The sequence below is a fragment of the Manis javanica genome, chromosome 12 (assembly GCF_040802235.1).
Source record: "Manis javanica isolate MJ-LG chromosome 12, MJ_LKY, whole genome shotgun sequence".
NCBI lineage: Eukaryota > Metazoa > Chordata > Mammalia > Pholidota > Manidae > Manis > Manis javanica.
In genome coordinates this window covers 69,452,677-69,464,355 of record NC_133167.1, presented here as the reverse complement: position 1 = coordinate 69,464,355, position 11,679 = coordinate 69,452,677, and the positions used below count along the sequence as shown (strand labels likewise).

Genomic DNA, 11,679 nt, shown 5'->3' with positions numbered 1-11,679 from the left:
TGAGGGTATATGCTGAAAATAGAGGAAATCAATGTACAAATCCCCCCATAATAGCAAAAACTGCACCTATGAAGAGCACATAGTGAAAACTGGCTACTACATAGTAAGTATCATGAAGAACAATATCTAATGATGAATTAGCTAGTACAATACCAATTAAACCCCCTACTGTAAACAAGAAAATAAAGCCCAGAGCCCATAATATAGCTGGGGATCATTTTACATTTCCACTGTGCAGAGTTGCTAATCAACTGAATACTTTCACACCTGTTGGAACTGCAATAATTATAGTGGTGGATGTAAAATAGGGGCATGTATTAACGTCTACGCCTACTGTAAATATATGATGTGCTCATACAATGAAACCTAGAAAGCCGATTGACATTATTGCCCAGACTATGCCCATATGCCCAAAAGGATCTTTTTTCTCTGAGTGGTAGGCTACAATATGAGAGATTATTCCAAAGTCAGGAAGGATTAAGATATATACTTCGGGGTGACCAAAAAATCAGAATAAGTGTTGATATAAAATTGGATCCCTTCCCCCAGCAGGATAAAAAAATGTTGTATTTAGGTTGCGGTCTGTTAAAAATATTGTAATGCCGGCAGCTAGAACAGGTAGAAACAGTAGTAGGAGTACGGCTGTAACTAGAACTGATCACACAAATAGTGGAGTTTGATATTGGCTTATAGTGGGAGGGTTTATGTTAATAATAGTTGTGATGAAGTTAATAGACCCTAGAATTGATGAGACACTTGCTAAGTGAAGAGGAAAGATAGTTCAATCTACTGAGGGCCCTGCATGTGCTAAATTACCTGCTAAGGGGAGATAAACGGTTCGACCGGTTCCAGCTCCTGTTTCGAGTATAGAGGGGATGCCGGCAGAAGAGGAAAAAAGGGAGGGAGGAGTCAAAACCTTATGTTATTTATACATGGAAATGCTATGTTATGTCCGGGGCACCAATTATTAAAGTCACTAGTCAGTTTCCAAAGCCCCCAGTTGTAATAGGCATCACCATAAAGAAAATCATTACATAGGCGTGTGCAGTTACAGTTACAGTTACATTACAGATCTGGTCATCACCTAAGAGGGTCCCAGGCTGGCCGCCAGTTCAGCACGGATAGGGAGGCTTAGAGTGGTGTCCACTATTCCCGTTCAAGCGCCAAACAGAAGATACAATGTGCCGGTGTCTTTGGGATTAGTTGAAAATAATTGACCATTGAGGAACATGGGTAATGTGGCTGAATAAGTATTAGACTGTAAATCTAAAGATAGAGGTAAAGTCCTCTTCTTGCCAAGTCTGAGGTGTTTTACATACTGAATTGAATTGCAAATTCAGAGAGGCAGCTTCAATTCTGCCAGGACTTCTCCCACCTTTTTTTTTATGGCAGGAGAAGCAGATTGAAGCCAGCTGATGAGGGTTTTAGCTGTTAACTAAAGTTTCATGGTTTTGTATCCCCTCAGTCTAGCGAGGATTTAGCTTAAGAAAAGTTTGATTTGCATTCAAGTGATGTAGGATAGAGTCTTACAGTCCGTAGGACCAGAAATTAAGTGTTTTATACTTGCTTAGAGCTTTGAAGACTCTTGTTCTGTTTAACCTAAATTTCTAGTTTAGAATTGATATGGTTGGAATTAGTGGAAGTATTACTGTGGATAGAATAATTAGGGGTGGGGCTAATTTTTTGTGTTTTGTAGTTTCAAATTGTCACTTTATTTTTATGTTGTTGGTTATTCGGAATATTGTTAGTGTTGTGGAGTAAGGTAGGCGCATATAAAAATGTAAGTTTAGTAGTGCTATCACTGCTATTATTGTTGGTCATTATTTCATTGTTTTTGGTAAGTTCTTGAATGATCATTCATTTAGGTAAAAGTCCGGATAATGGTGGAAGGCCTCCAACAGATAGTAGGATTCTGAGCATAATTACAATTAGTGGTGTCTTATTTGATAGATGAGACAAAGATAAGGTTGATGTCAATGAGTTGTATAGTAGCATTATGAATATTGATAGGGTCATTATAATATATATTAGGAGGTTGAGAATAGCAATAATTGGGTTATATGTTATGATTATTATTATTCAACCTATGTGGGCAATTGAGGAGTAAGCTATAGTTTTTCATAATTGCGTTTGGTTTAGACCCCCTCAGCCCCCAGTTAAAATTGAGAATGTTGCTATAGTGCTTATCAAGTTTATGTTAATTGTGGGTGAAATCTGACATAGAACTGAAATGGGTGCGATTTTTTGTCAGGTTCATAGTAGCATGCCCGACGATGGCACGGTTGCTTGTGCTGCTTGTGAACTCAGAAGGGGAATGGGGCTATTCCCAGTGTTATGGCTGTGGCTGCGGTAATGATGAGAGACGCAGTGGTATCATTCTTTTTTTTTAGGAGAGTACGGCAGAGGCTTTTATTTAGAGAAAAGGCAAGAGGACAGAGTTCCTCACTCAGGCCAGGAGGGGACAAGAGAGCCTCTGGGTGGTGCGCTGTCTAGGGGTTTTATAGGCGGTTGAGAGACAAAGGGCTAGGGATGTACACTTGCTAAGTGGCCCCAAAATGTTTACTTTTGAAGAAACACTATATTTCTTATTAGTCTTCCTGGTTACTTACAAGAATTTTACAACTCTGATTTCCTCCCAGGAGAGCAGCTTCCTGGTGTGGGAGCATATCACTCAAGCTGCCTGCTTTGCTCCCAAGGTGGGCTGAGTTATTGTCTGTTTGTTAAGAAACTTACTTTATAACTAATTGGGTTTTTTTCTATCATTAATGTACAATTATATGAGCAACACTATGGTTACCATTATCAAGTCCCCAACACATACCCCATTACAATCACTGTTGATCAGAGTAGTAAGATGCTACAGAATCACTACTTGTCTTCTCTGTGTTGTACAGCCCTCCCTGCCCCCTCTCCCCCACATTATGTGTGTTACTCCTAATGCCCCTTTCTCCCCCTTATCGCTCCCTTCCCACCCATCCTCCCCAGTCCTTTTCCCTTTGGTAACTGTCAGTCCATTCTTAGGTTCTGTGAGTCTGCTGCTGTTTTGTTCCTTCAGTTTTCCTTTGTTCCTTCAGTTTTCCTTTGTTCTTATACTCCACATATGAGTGAAATCATTTGGTACTTGTCTTTCTCCTCCTGGGTTATTTATTTCACTGAGCATAATACTCTCTTGCCTCCATCCATGTTGTTGCAAATGGTAGGATTTGTTTTTTTTATGGCTGAATAATATTCCATTGTGTATATGTACCACATCTTCTTTACCCATTCATCTACTGATGGACACTTAGGTTGCTTCCATTTCTTGGCTATTGTAAATAGCGCTGCGATAAACATAGGGGTGCATATGTCCTTTTCACACTGGGCTGCTGCATTCTTAGGGTAAATTCCCTGCATTCCTGGGTCAAATGGTATTTCTATTTTGAGTTTTTTGACAAACCTCCATACTGCTTTCCAGAATGGCTGAAGTAATTTACATAACCACCAGCAGTGTAGGAGGGTTCCCCTTTCTCCAAATCCTTGCTAACACTTGTTGTCATTTGTCTTTTGGATGGTGGCCATCCTTTCTGGTGTGAGGTGATATCTCATTGTGGTTTTAATTTGCATTTCTCTGATTAGCAATGTGGAGCATCTTTTCATGTGTCTGTTGGCCATCTGAATTTCTTCTTTGGAGAGCTCTCTGTGCAGTTCTTCTGACCATTTTTTGATTGGATTATTTGCTTTTTGTTTGTTGAGGTGCATGAGCTCTTTATATATTTTGGATGTCAACCCTTTATCGGATCTATCATTTATGAATATATTCTCCCATACTGTAGAATGCCTTTTTTGTTCTAATGGTGGTGTTCTTTTCTGTACAGAAGGTTTTCAGTTTGATATAGTCCCACTTGTTCATTTTAGCTTTAGTTTTCATTGCCTGGGAAGATATGTTTATGAAGAAGTCACTCATGTTTACATCTAAGAGAATTTTGCCTGTGTTTTTTTCTGAGAGTTTTATGGTTTCATGGCTTACATTCAGGTCTTTAATCGATTTTAAGTTTACTTTTGTGTATAGGGTTAGACAATGATCCAGTTTCATTCCCTTACATGTAGCTGTCCAGTTTTGCCAACACGAGCTTTTAAAGAGGCTGTCATTTCCCCATGGTATGTCCATGGCTCCTTTATCATATATTAATTGACCATATATGTTTGGGTTAATATCTGGGGCTCTCTATTCTCTTCCACTGGTCTGTGGCTCTGTTCTTGTGCCAGTACCAAATTGTCTTGATTACTGTGGCTTTGTAGTAGAGCTTGAAGTTGGGAAGCGAGATGCCCCCTGCTTTATTCTTCCTTCTCAGGATTGCTTTGGCTATTTGGGGTCTTTTGTGGTTGTATATGAATTTTAGAACTATGTGTTTAGGTTTCTTCCATTTCTTGGCTATTGTAAATAACTCATGTGTTATTAAGTTAGTTAATTTTCAAGTGACTGGAGATTTCTAGATATCTTTCTGAAGGAACAAAACAGCAGCAGACTCACAGAACCCAAGAATGGACTGAAAGTTACCAAAGGGAAAGGGCCTGGGAACTATGGGTGGGAAGGGAGGGATAAGGGGCTAAAGGGGCATTACGATTAGCACACATATTAAAGCAGGTGACAGGAGAAAGATTCTATATACAGAGAAGACAAGTAATGATTCTGTAGCATCTTACTATGCTGATGGACAGTGACTGTAATGGGGTATGTGGGGTGGACTTGATAATAAGGGAAGCTTAGTAACCATAATGTTATTTAAGTAATTGTACATTAACAATACCAAAATAATAATAATATAGAAAGAAAATTCATTTAAGCACCACTGTTGTGTATGTGTCTGTTGTTTGGATCCTCCCTTAAAGTACTAGGGACATCTTACTGGTTCCCTTGTTAATTAATGAATTAAATAGAATATTTACAAATGTTCATTTTATGTTTGTATGAAAGTCACGATTGTTCCTTTTTAAAACAATTATCCCCTAGCAGCGTTTAAAATACTAAACTATGATAAGACTCTAGTAAATGAAAGTGCAGAGAAATCAGGGTGAATTTTAGAATTACTTTCTACATGGCCAGCGCTGTGCCAGAGGCTGGAATAAATGAACCTCAAGACTTGGCACCAGGCCCTGGGAGCTTAGATGCTGTCATGCACGACCAATGTATGTGGCTGTTTCCCATCAGTGTTCCTCAGGGATTGGTTAGCTTTTCTCATCCATCTCCCCTCTCCTGTGATCTCAGCTATGTCTTAGTTTTCGCCCCCATCTGCACGCTATCCCCTCTTCCATTGCTTCTCCACCATCCACTTCTTGCTCCCCAACCAGACCCCTGTAACCAACCACCTGCTTGTACTATTTCACTTTGATGCTCCACCAGTGCCTCAAGCTCAGCATGTTCAAAGCTTGATTCATTCTCACGGAAGACCTGCTTACCCTCCTCCATTTTGTTTCCTGATAAATGGCTCCACCAAATGCTGGCTGCAATATGCCAGAATGCAGGGGTCCATCACACAACTGAGCCAGCCTGTTGTACTTCAAAGTGCTTGACCACAAACCTCAAATGGGTACTCAACAATGGCGGCAAACTGCCTCATCTCTCAGGTGAGTTTGCCTTCTCTCTAATGGACATGACTATCTCACACCTTGGAAACTCATTGCAATGCCCTCCAGCACCCACCTCTTCAGAGCAGCCCCCTCCCTTCAGCTCATACCCTAGTGCAACACTTCAGGAAAATAAAAGCAAGCTGTGCAGGAATTCCGTATCTTCCCACCATCAGATCAAGTGTACCCCTGCATCTGTATCCATTTTCATTTGGTTTTTTAGCATTTATTCAACAAGTACTTATTAAGTAGCCACTGTATGCTAGGCACTACTCTGAGTGTTGGTAATCAGGAGGTGAGCAATACAGAAAAGTCCTTGCTGCCAATGGAACTTACATTGCAATTGGAGAAATACACAATGAACAAAGAAAAAGAAAATGTTAGCTAAAGAGAAAGCAGGGCTATTGAGGAGAGCAGTGAGAGACTGTCGCAGGGGAGCATGTGTCCCCGCTCTCACCCACCTGGGTCCCCCTCTTGTGCTTGGGATTCATTCCGCAGCCCTTTCAGGACTCCAATCCCATAATTAAAAAGCAAGGGCTCCTTTCTAATGGATCACTCCCATCAATGTACAGACAAGCTCCCATCCGGAAAATAAAAAAGCAACTTCTAAAGTACTTGTCTATACCTGTGGCTGTTCCGCTGGGGTCCTGTGCCCCTGAGGATATTTGAAAGCTCTCTAAAGAATCCTTGTGTGTTGACCATTCTCAGAAGGTCCCTTCCCAGACCCTCTGCTCTGCACCTGCTCTTTAGTAAATGCCCAGGAAGGAGATGATGTTCTAACATCCCGTCTCTTGTTTTCCCACAGGGCAGCACACTGCCCCCCACAGTCTAGTACAGCAGGGCCTTGGGATGGTGCCGAAGCAGAAATACTGGCTTCATGTCAAGTGACCTCCTTTAGTGGCTCAGCTTGGTGCCTTTCACCTTTATGCTGTCCTTCTCTTCTCCTAAAGGTTGAAGATTAGAAAAAAAGGTGTTTGGAATGATGCTGAGATGCTCTGAAATCAAAAAAGAAGAGCTGGTTTTGGTTAGTGACACTGATTCTTTTAAATGAAACTATATTGTTTTGAGGGACTACCAAATGTTTCCAGATACAATAGAAAAAAAACATACAAATAAGCATTTTATTGATTTCATTCCGATTTAGTGTGGCTTAGTAAATAAAATAATAGAAAACTACATTTACAAAAATCAAATTGGGTCAGGAAACTTGTATTCCAATGAAGTCAATTTTTGCATGTTTTATTTGCAAAAATTATTTAATGCTTTTAACCTCTACATAATAAAGTATATATACATATAAACACGATGAAACACTTATCATGAAAAGTTTCATCATAAATTTAAGGCGTCAACTTAAAAATGTTCAATATAGGACACTAGTTCTATTAGAGGACAAAGGAACAAAAAATATCTACTACTGGCTATGAAAAATTGACATGACCGGAGTTGTTTTACAATAGAGCCGGAGTGGCCATTGCCGAGAAATCACCTTCACCTCCTTTGTTTGAACTGGGCCAAAACCTTTGGATGGGGCAAAATTGCTGGAGAAGTCAGAGAGGACAGACATCCTGATCACAAGACTGATAGCAGTGGACTTTCTGAAGATAAACCAGCAGTCAGTCAAGGCACCCAGAGCAGCTTAGCTTGTTAACAACCACAGAGAAACTTTTCTTCTTTCCATCAACTCACGTCATCACCCCCCTTCCTTTTTCCTCACAAAAATCCCTTGCTTTCATCTTACAGGCAAGAACACAATTTGAGTTTCTACCTGAATCTCCCTGAACTGCAGTTCTTTACTATCAAATTAATTCTCATTTGCCTCTCATTGTTTTTGGGGTGACTCAGCAAACACGACATGCACTTGGGGTCTCCAGGTCTCAGCCCCTATTCCTTCTGTAGTGTACACTAGTCACATGGTTTCTCTTCCTACCATCCTGGGCCTCTGTTCTTGACCTCTTCTTCTAACTGATCTCTGCACTTCCCAAAACCCTAGAGCATGACCATGGGCCTCCACCTGCAGCCATGTTCTTCGCTGTGGGGCTGGCCTATGCACAGTAGGATTTTTATGGCATCTCTGGCCTCCACCCACTAGATGTCCATAGTGCCCCCCCTAAGGCATGACAACCAAAGATGTCTCTAGATATTGTCCAGTTTGCACTGGGAGTGAGATCCTCCCCCACCCCAGTTTAAGAGTCATTGCTCTAGGTGATTCCATCCAGTGTCATTGTTTTAAATACTTTGTATGCATTGAAAGCTCTGAAACCAGTGCCTCCAATCCTAACCTGCCTTTGGAGCTCAGATTTAGGTGCATCTGCCTACAGGCTTTCTCTGTGTGAATTTGTAAAGGCATCTTACTTTCAACATAACTTCTCCCCTGCTCCTGCTGCATCTGTTCCTCACCCAGTGTCCCCAGCCTAGTCAATAGCACCCCCACCTACCTAGGGGTTAATGCCTCGGTCCCTGGGATGATCTCTCACCTTCCCTTATCTCTGTATCTAATCCATCAGCAAATCAGCAAACATTTTTTATTTTCCTCCGAAACAGAGCACAGATTGATCACTGCCCCTCATATCCACCGCTTCTGTTTGGATCTTTTTAACTTCAGACACTGCAACAGGTTTTGGAAAAACTACCACCCCTACACAGGTGTTTTACAAGGTCACAGACACCCAGCACATCGCCCCGCCCACCGGTTCTCAGAACTCCAGGGTCACACTCTGGGAGCCCTAAGCGACCCCACGTACCCTCTTTCTTCTTGAACGCTCTATTTTTCTCACCTAATTTCTGGCTGCACCTGTTCGCACCCTGGTCATTGGCCATTCCCTTTGGCCTTCCTTGTTGGGCTCTTTTGAACTTCCCGACCTTGACACACTGGTGTGCTCTGGGCCCCAGACCTTCAGTGTTAGTTTTCTGTTGTGTTGAAAAACAAAATTCAACTGAGTCAATCTTAAAGCTCTTACTGTCTTCATTTGATGATTCCTGAATCAGGCAGCATCTGATCCAGCAGATGGAAAGGAGCTCTGAGGAGCTGTACATAATGAAGATGTTTATAGGCAGAAAGGATCAGGAATGAGGAGGTTATAGTAGCAAAAAGGCAGATTGGTTATGGAGCGGTCACCTTCCTGCAGAGGATGGCACTGTCTGTCAGGCAGGTGACCCCACTGGTGCTGATCAGACGGCTCCTGACTGAGTGGCCTCAGATTCCTTCTCTGGGAGAGCAGAAACTTGTAATTAAGTCTCAGGTTAGTGACATGGGACTTAGCATAAATTACTGCTCTTGGGGCCTGTTGTCCCATTTTGAACAGTTACTTCGTAACAAATGACAATACATTTTAAACAACACATGTTTATTCAGGGAAGGCAATATAATACAGAGAAGACAAGTAGTGATTCTATAGCGTCTCACTATGCTGATGGACAGTGACTGTAATGGGGTGTGGGGGGGGACTTGGTGATGGGGGGAGTCTAGTAACCACAATGTTGCTCATGTAATTATACATTAATGATACCAAAATTTAAAAAAGTTTAAAAACAAAAAAACCCTACACACGTTTATTATCTCACGGTTCTTGTCAGGAGTCCAGGCACAGCTTAACAAGGTTCTCTGCTCAGGGTCTCACTTGAGGTATAAATGAAGGTGTCACCCAGACTGTGTTCTCATCTGAAAGTCCGACCGGGGAAGAATCTTCCTCCAACCTCACTCAGGTTCTTGGCAGAACTGATTTCTTAACACCTGCCTGATTCAGAGGGTGGGGGAAGCCCTCTTCTGGTTGTTAACCTGAGACCACCCTCGGGAACGAGAGGCTGCCTGCAGTTCCCTGCACGTGACAGTTCACAGTTGGTTCACGACACGGCTCTGTGCTTCAAGGCCAGCAAAAGAGTCTTACTTTAGGTAATATAACCACAGAGTGACACCCCCTTTCCTTGCCAAATTCTACCAGTTAGAAGAAAGCCCTAGGTCCTGTCCACTTTCAGAGGTTGTAACACAGGGGGACAGATATCATGGGGCTGTCCTAGAATGCTGCCTGTCACACCGCCTGTCTCTGCTCACTGCCTGGAGAAGTCCACTCCATCTTAGACTTGAAATATCACCCATATCCTAAGGACTCTCACATTTATGTCTCCAGCCCAGCTCCAGAACCCAAACTCCAGGCTTGTGGATCCAACTGCCTCCTTCTATCTCCATCTGGGTTCAACCAGCATGTCAGATTTAACAGGTCCGAAAGCAGACTCCTGATTTCCCATCAAACTCGCTGCTCCTATAGTCTTTGCCATCTTTGTACATGGCCTCGTCATCGCTCCACTGCCTCAGGCCTCACATCGTAAAATCATCCCAACTCGTATCTTTTCCAGACACCCACACTTGATATATTTACAAATCCTGTGTGTTTGCCTTCAAAATACATCCAAGGTCTTAGCGCTTCTTCCCACCCGACACCCACCGCTTTGGCCCATGCCCATGTCAACTCTCACCTGTCTCAGTGGTCCTCAGCCAGGACAGTGGTGACCCCTGCCCCCAGGAGGTTATGATGTCAGGAGACACTCTTGGTTGTCATGACTCAGGGGAGGGGTGCTGGTGGCACCTAGTGGTTAGAGGCCAGGAGTGCCACTAAATGTCTTCCAAAGCTAAACATCCAGCAGAAACTTATCCAGCTTGAATGTCAGTAATGCAGTCAACAACTAAGGCAAAGGGCCTCCTAACTGGCCTGCCTGCCTCCACCCTGCCCCCACCCTGCAGGCACACAGCAGCCTGAGTGATTCTTTTAGAACCTAAGTCAGGTCAGGTCTTCTCCCTATGCAAACCACCCAACGGGCATCTCATCTGGGGCAGAGTTGGAGATAAATCCTCACAATGGCCTTTGAGGCCGCATGTGCTCTGATCCACGACCTCTCTGGTGCATCTCCCAGCCCTTGCCATTGCACTGTCTCCTCCAGCATCATCTCTCCAGAGCCACCAGGCATGCTCCCACCTTGAGTTTGCTGTTTGCTTTGTTTGGAATGCTCTTCTCCAAATAGCACCACTGCTCATTCCTTTATTGCTCCCAGGTCATGGATCAAATGAGAGAGGATTCCCCACTCACCTCATTGTTCTGGCTATGACTTCCAATACTATGTCGAATGAAAATAATGAGACTGATTATCCTTGTCTCTCTCCTGATCTTAGAGAAAAAAAACTTGATTTTTCGCTGTTGAATATGACGTCAGCCTTGGCTTGTGATTTCTGGCCCACAGTATGTGGAAGTATAATGCTGCAACCGGGGATGCTTGTGCAGAGGAGAAAGTGAAGCTGGGCAGGCTGAGGGACACTGACAGCTGGACCTTGCTGCTGTGTCTCTGATGGGCTGCCCTCCACAGTACCCAGCAGGCTTAGCTCTGCTTCTGCCTCTGAGAAAACAGGTTGTGGGTCTGCCTCCAGTGTGTCTGAGGGTCAGTGAAGCACAGAGAGCCTGCTGGTACCTGGCTGGTATCCTGCATGCACCATGCCCTTACTCCCAGCATCTGAGAAGTGTGTTTCAAACTGCTCACATTTTCCCACGTAAGACTTGTCAATGGGCATAAAGCTGGTAGAGAGGCTACAGAAGAGTTTCCCTCACACTTTTATGAGGTCAGATGAAGCAACTATAAACACACTCAAATCCTCAGCCGCTGCTGGATTTGTCACAGCGTCCTCTACCTTGTTGCAGGGAGATCCTTAAGTGATGCTCGTGAGGCATGTTTCCCGCTTTGTATCCATGGAGTTTCTGCTTCTTCGACTGTGGTATTTAAACAGGAAATCACCCATTGCTGCCTTGTAGTTCCTGATTAACTGGAAAGATCTCTCCATCCATCTTTTTTTTTTCCATTTTGTTTTATTGTGGTAAATATACATAAAATTTGCCAAATAACCCTTTTGTGGTATAGTTCAGTGGGATTAAGTACATTTACATCATTGTACAACCGTCGCTATCATCCACTTCCAGAATTTTCTCATCTTCCCAAACTGTAACTACGTGCCAATTAACAACAGTTTTCCATTGCCCTCCCTGCTGTTCCTGGCCACACCATTCTATTTATGTTATTTCCTGTCTCTATGAA

At 43.0% G+C, this 11,679-nt stretch overlaps 1 pseudogene; it reads right to left on the bottom strand.

Annotated features, from left to right (window-relative positions):
• Positions 1 to 214: 214 nt before the first annotated feature.
• The window catches only part of LOC140845282 (cytochrome c oxidase subunit 1-like), a 41,934-nt pseudogene continuing 30,469 nt past the window's right edge, over positions 215 to 11,679 (bottom strand).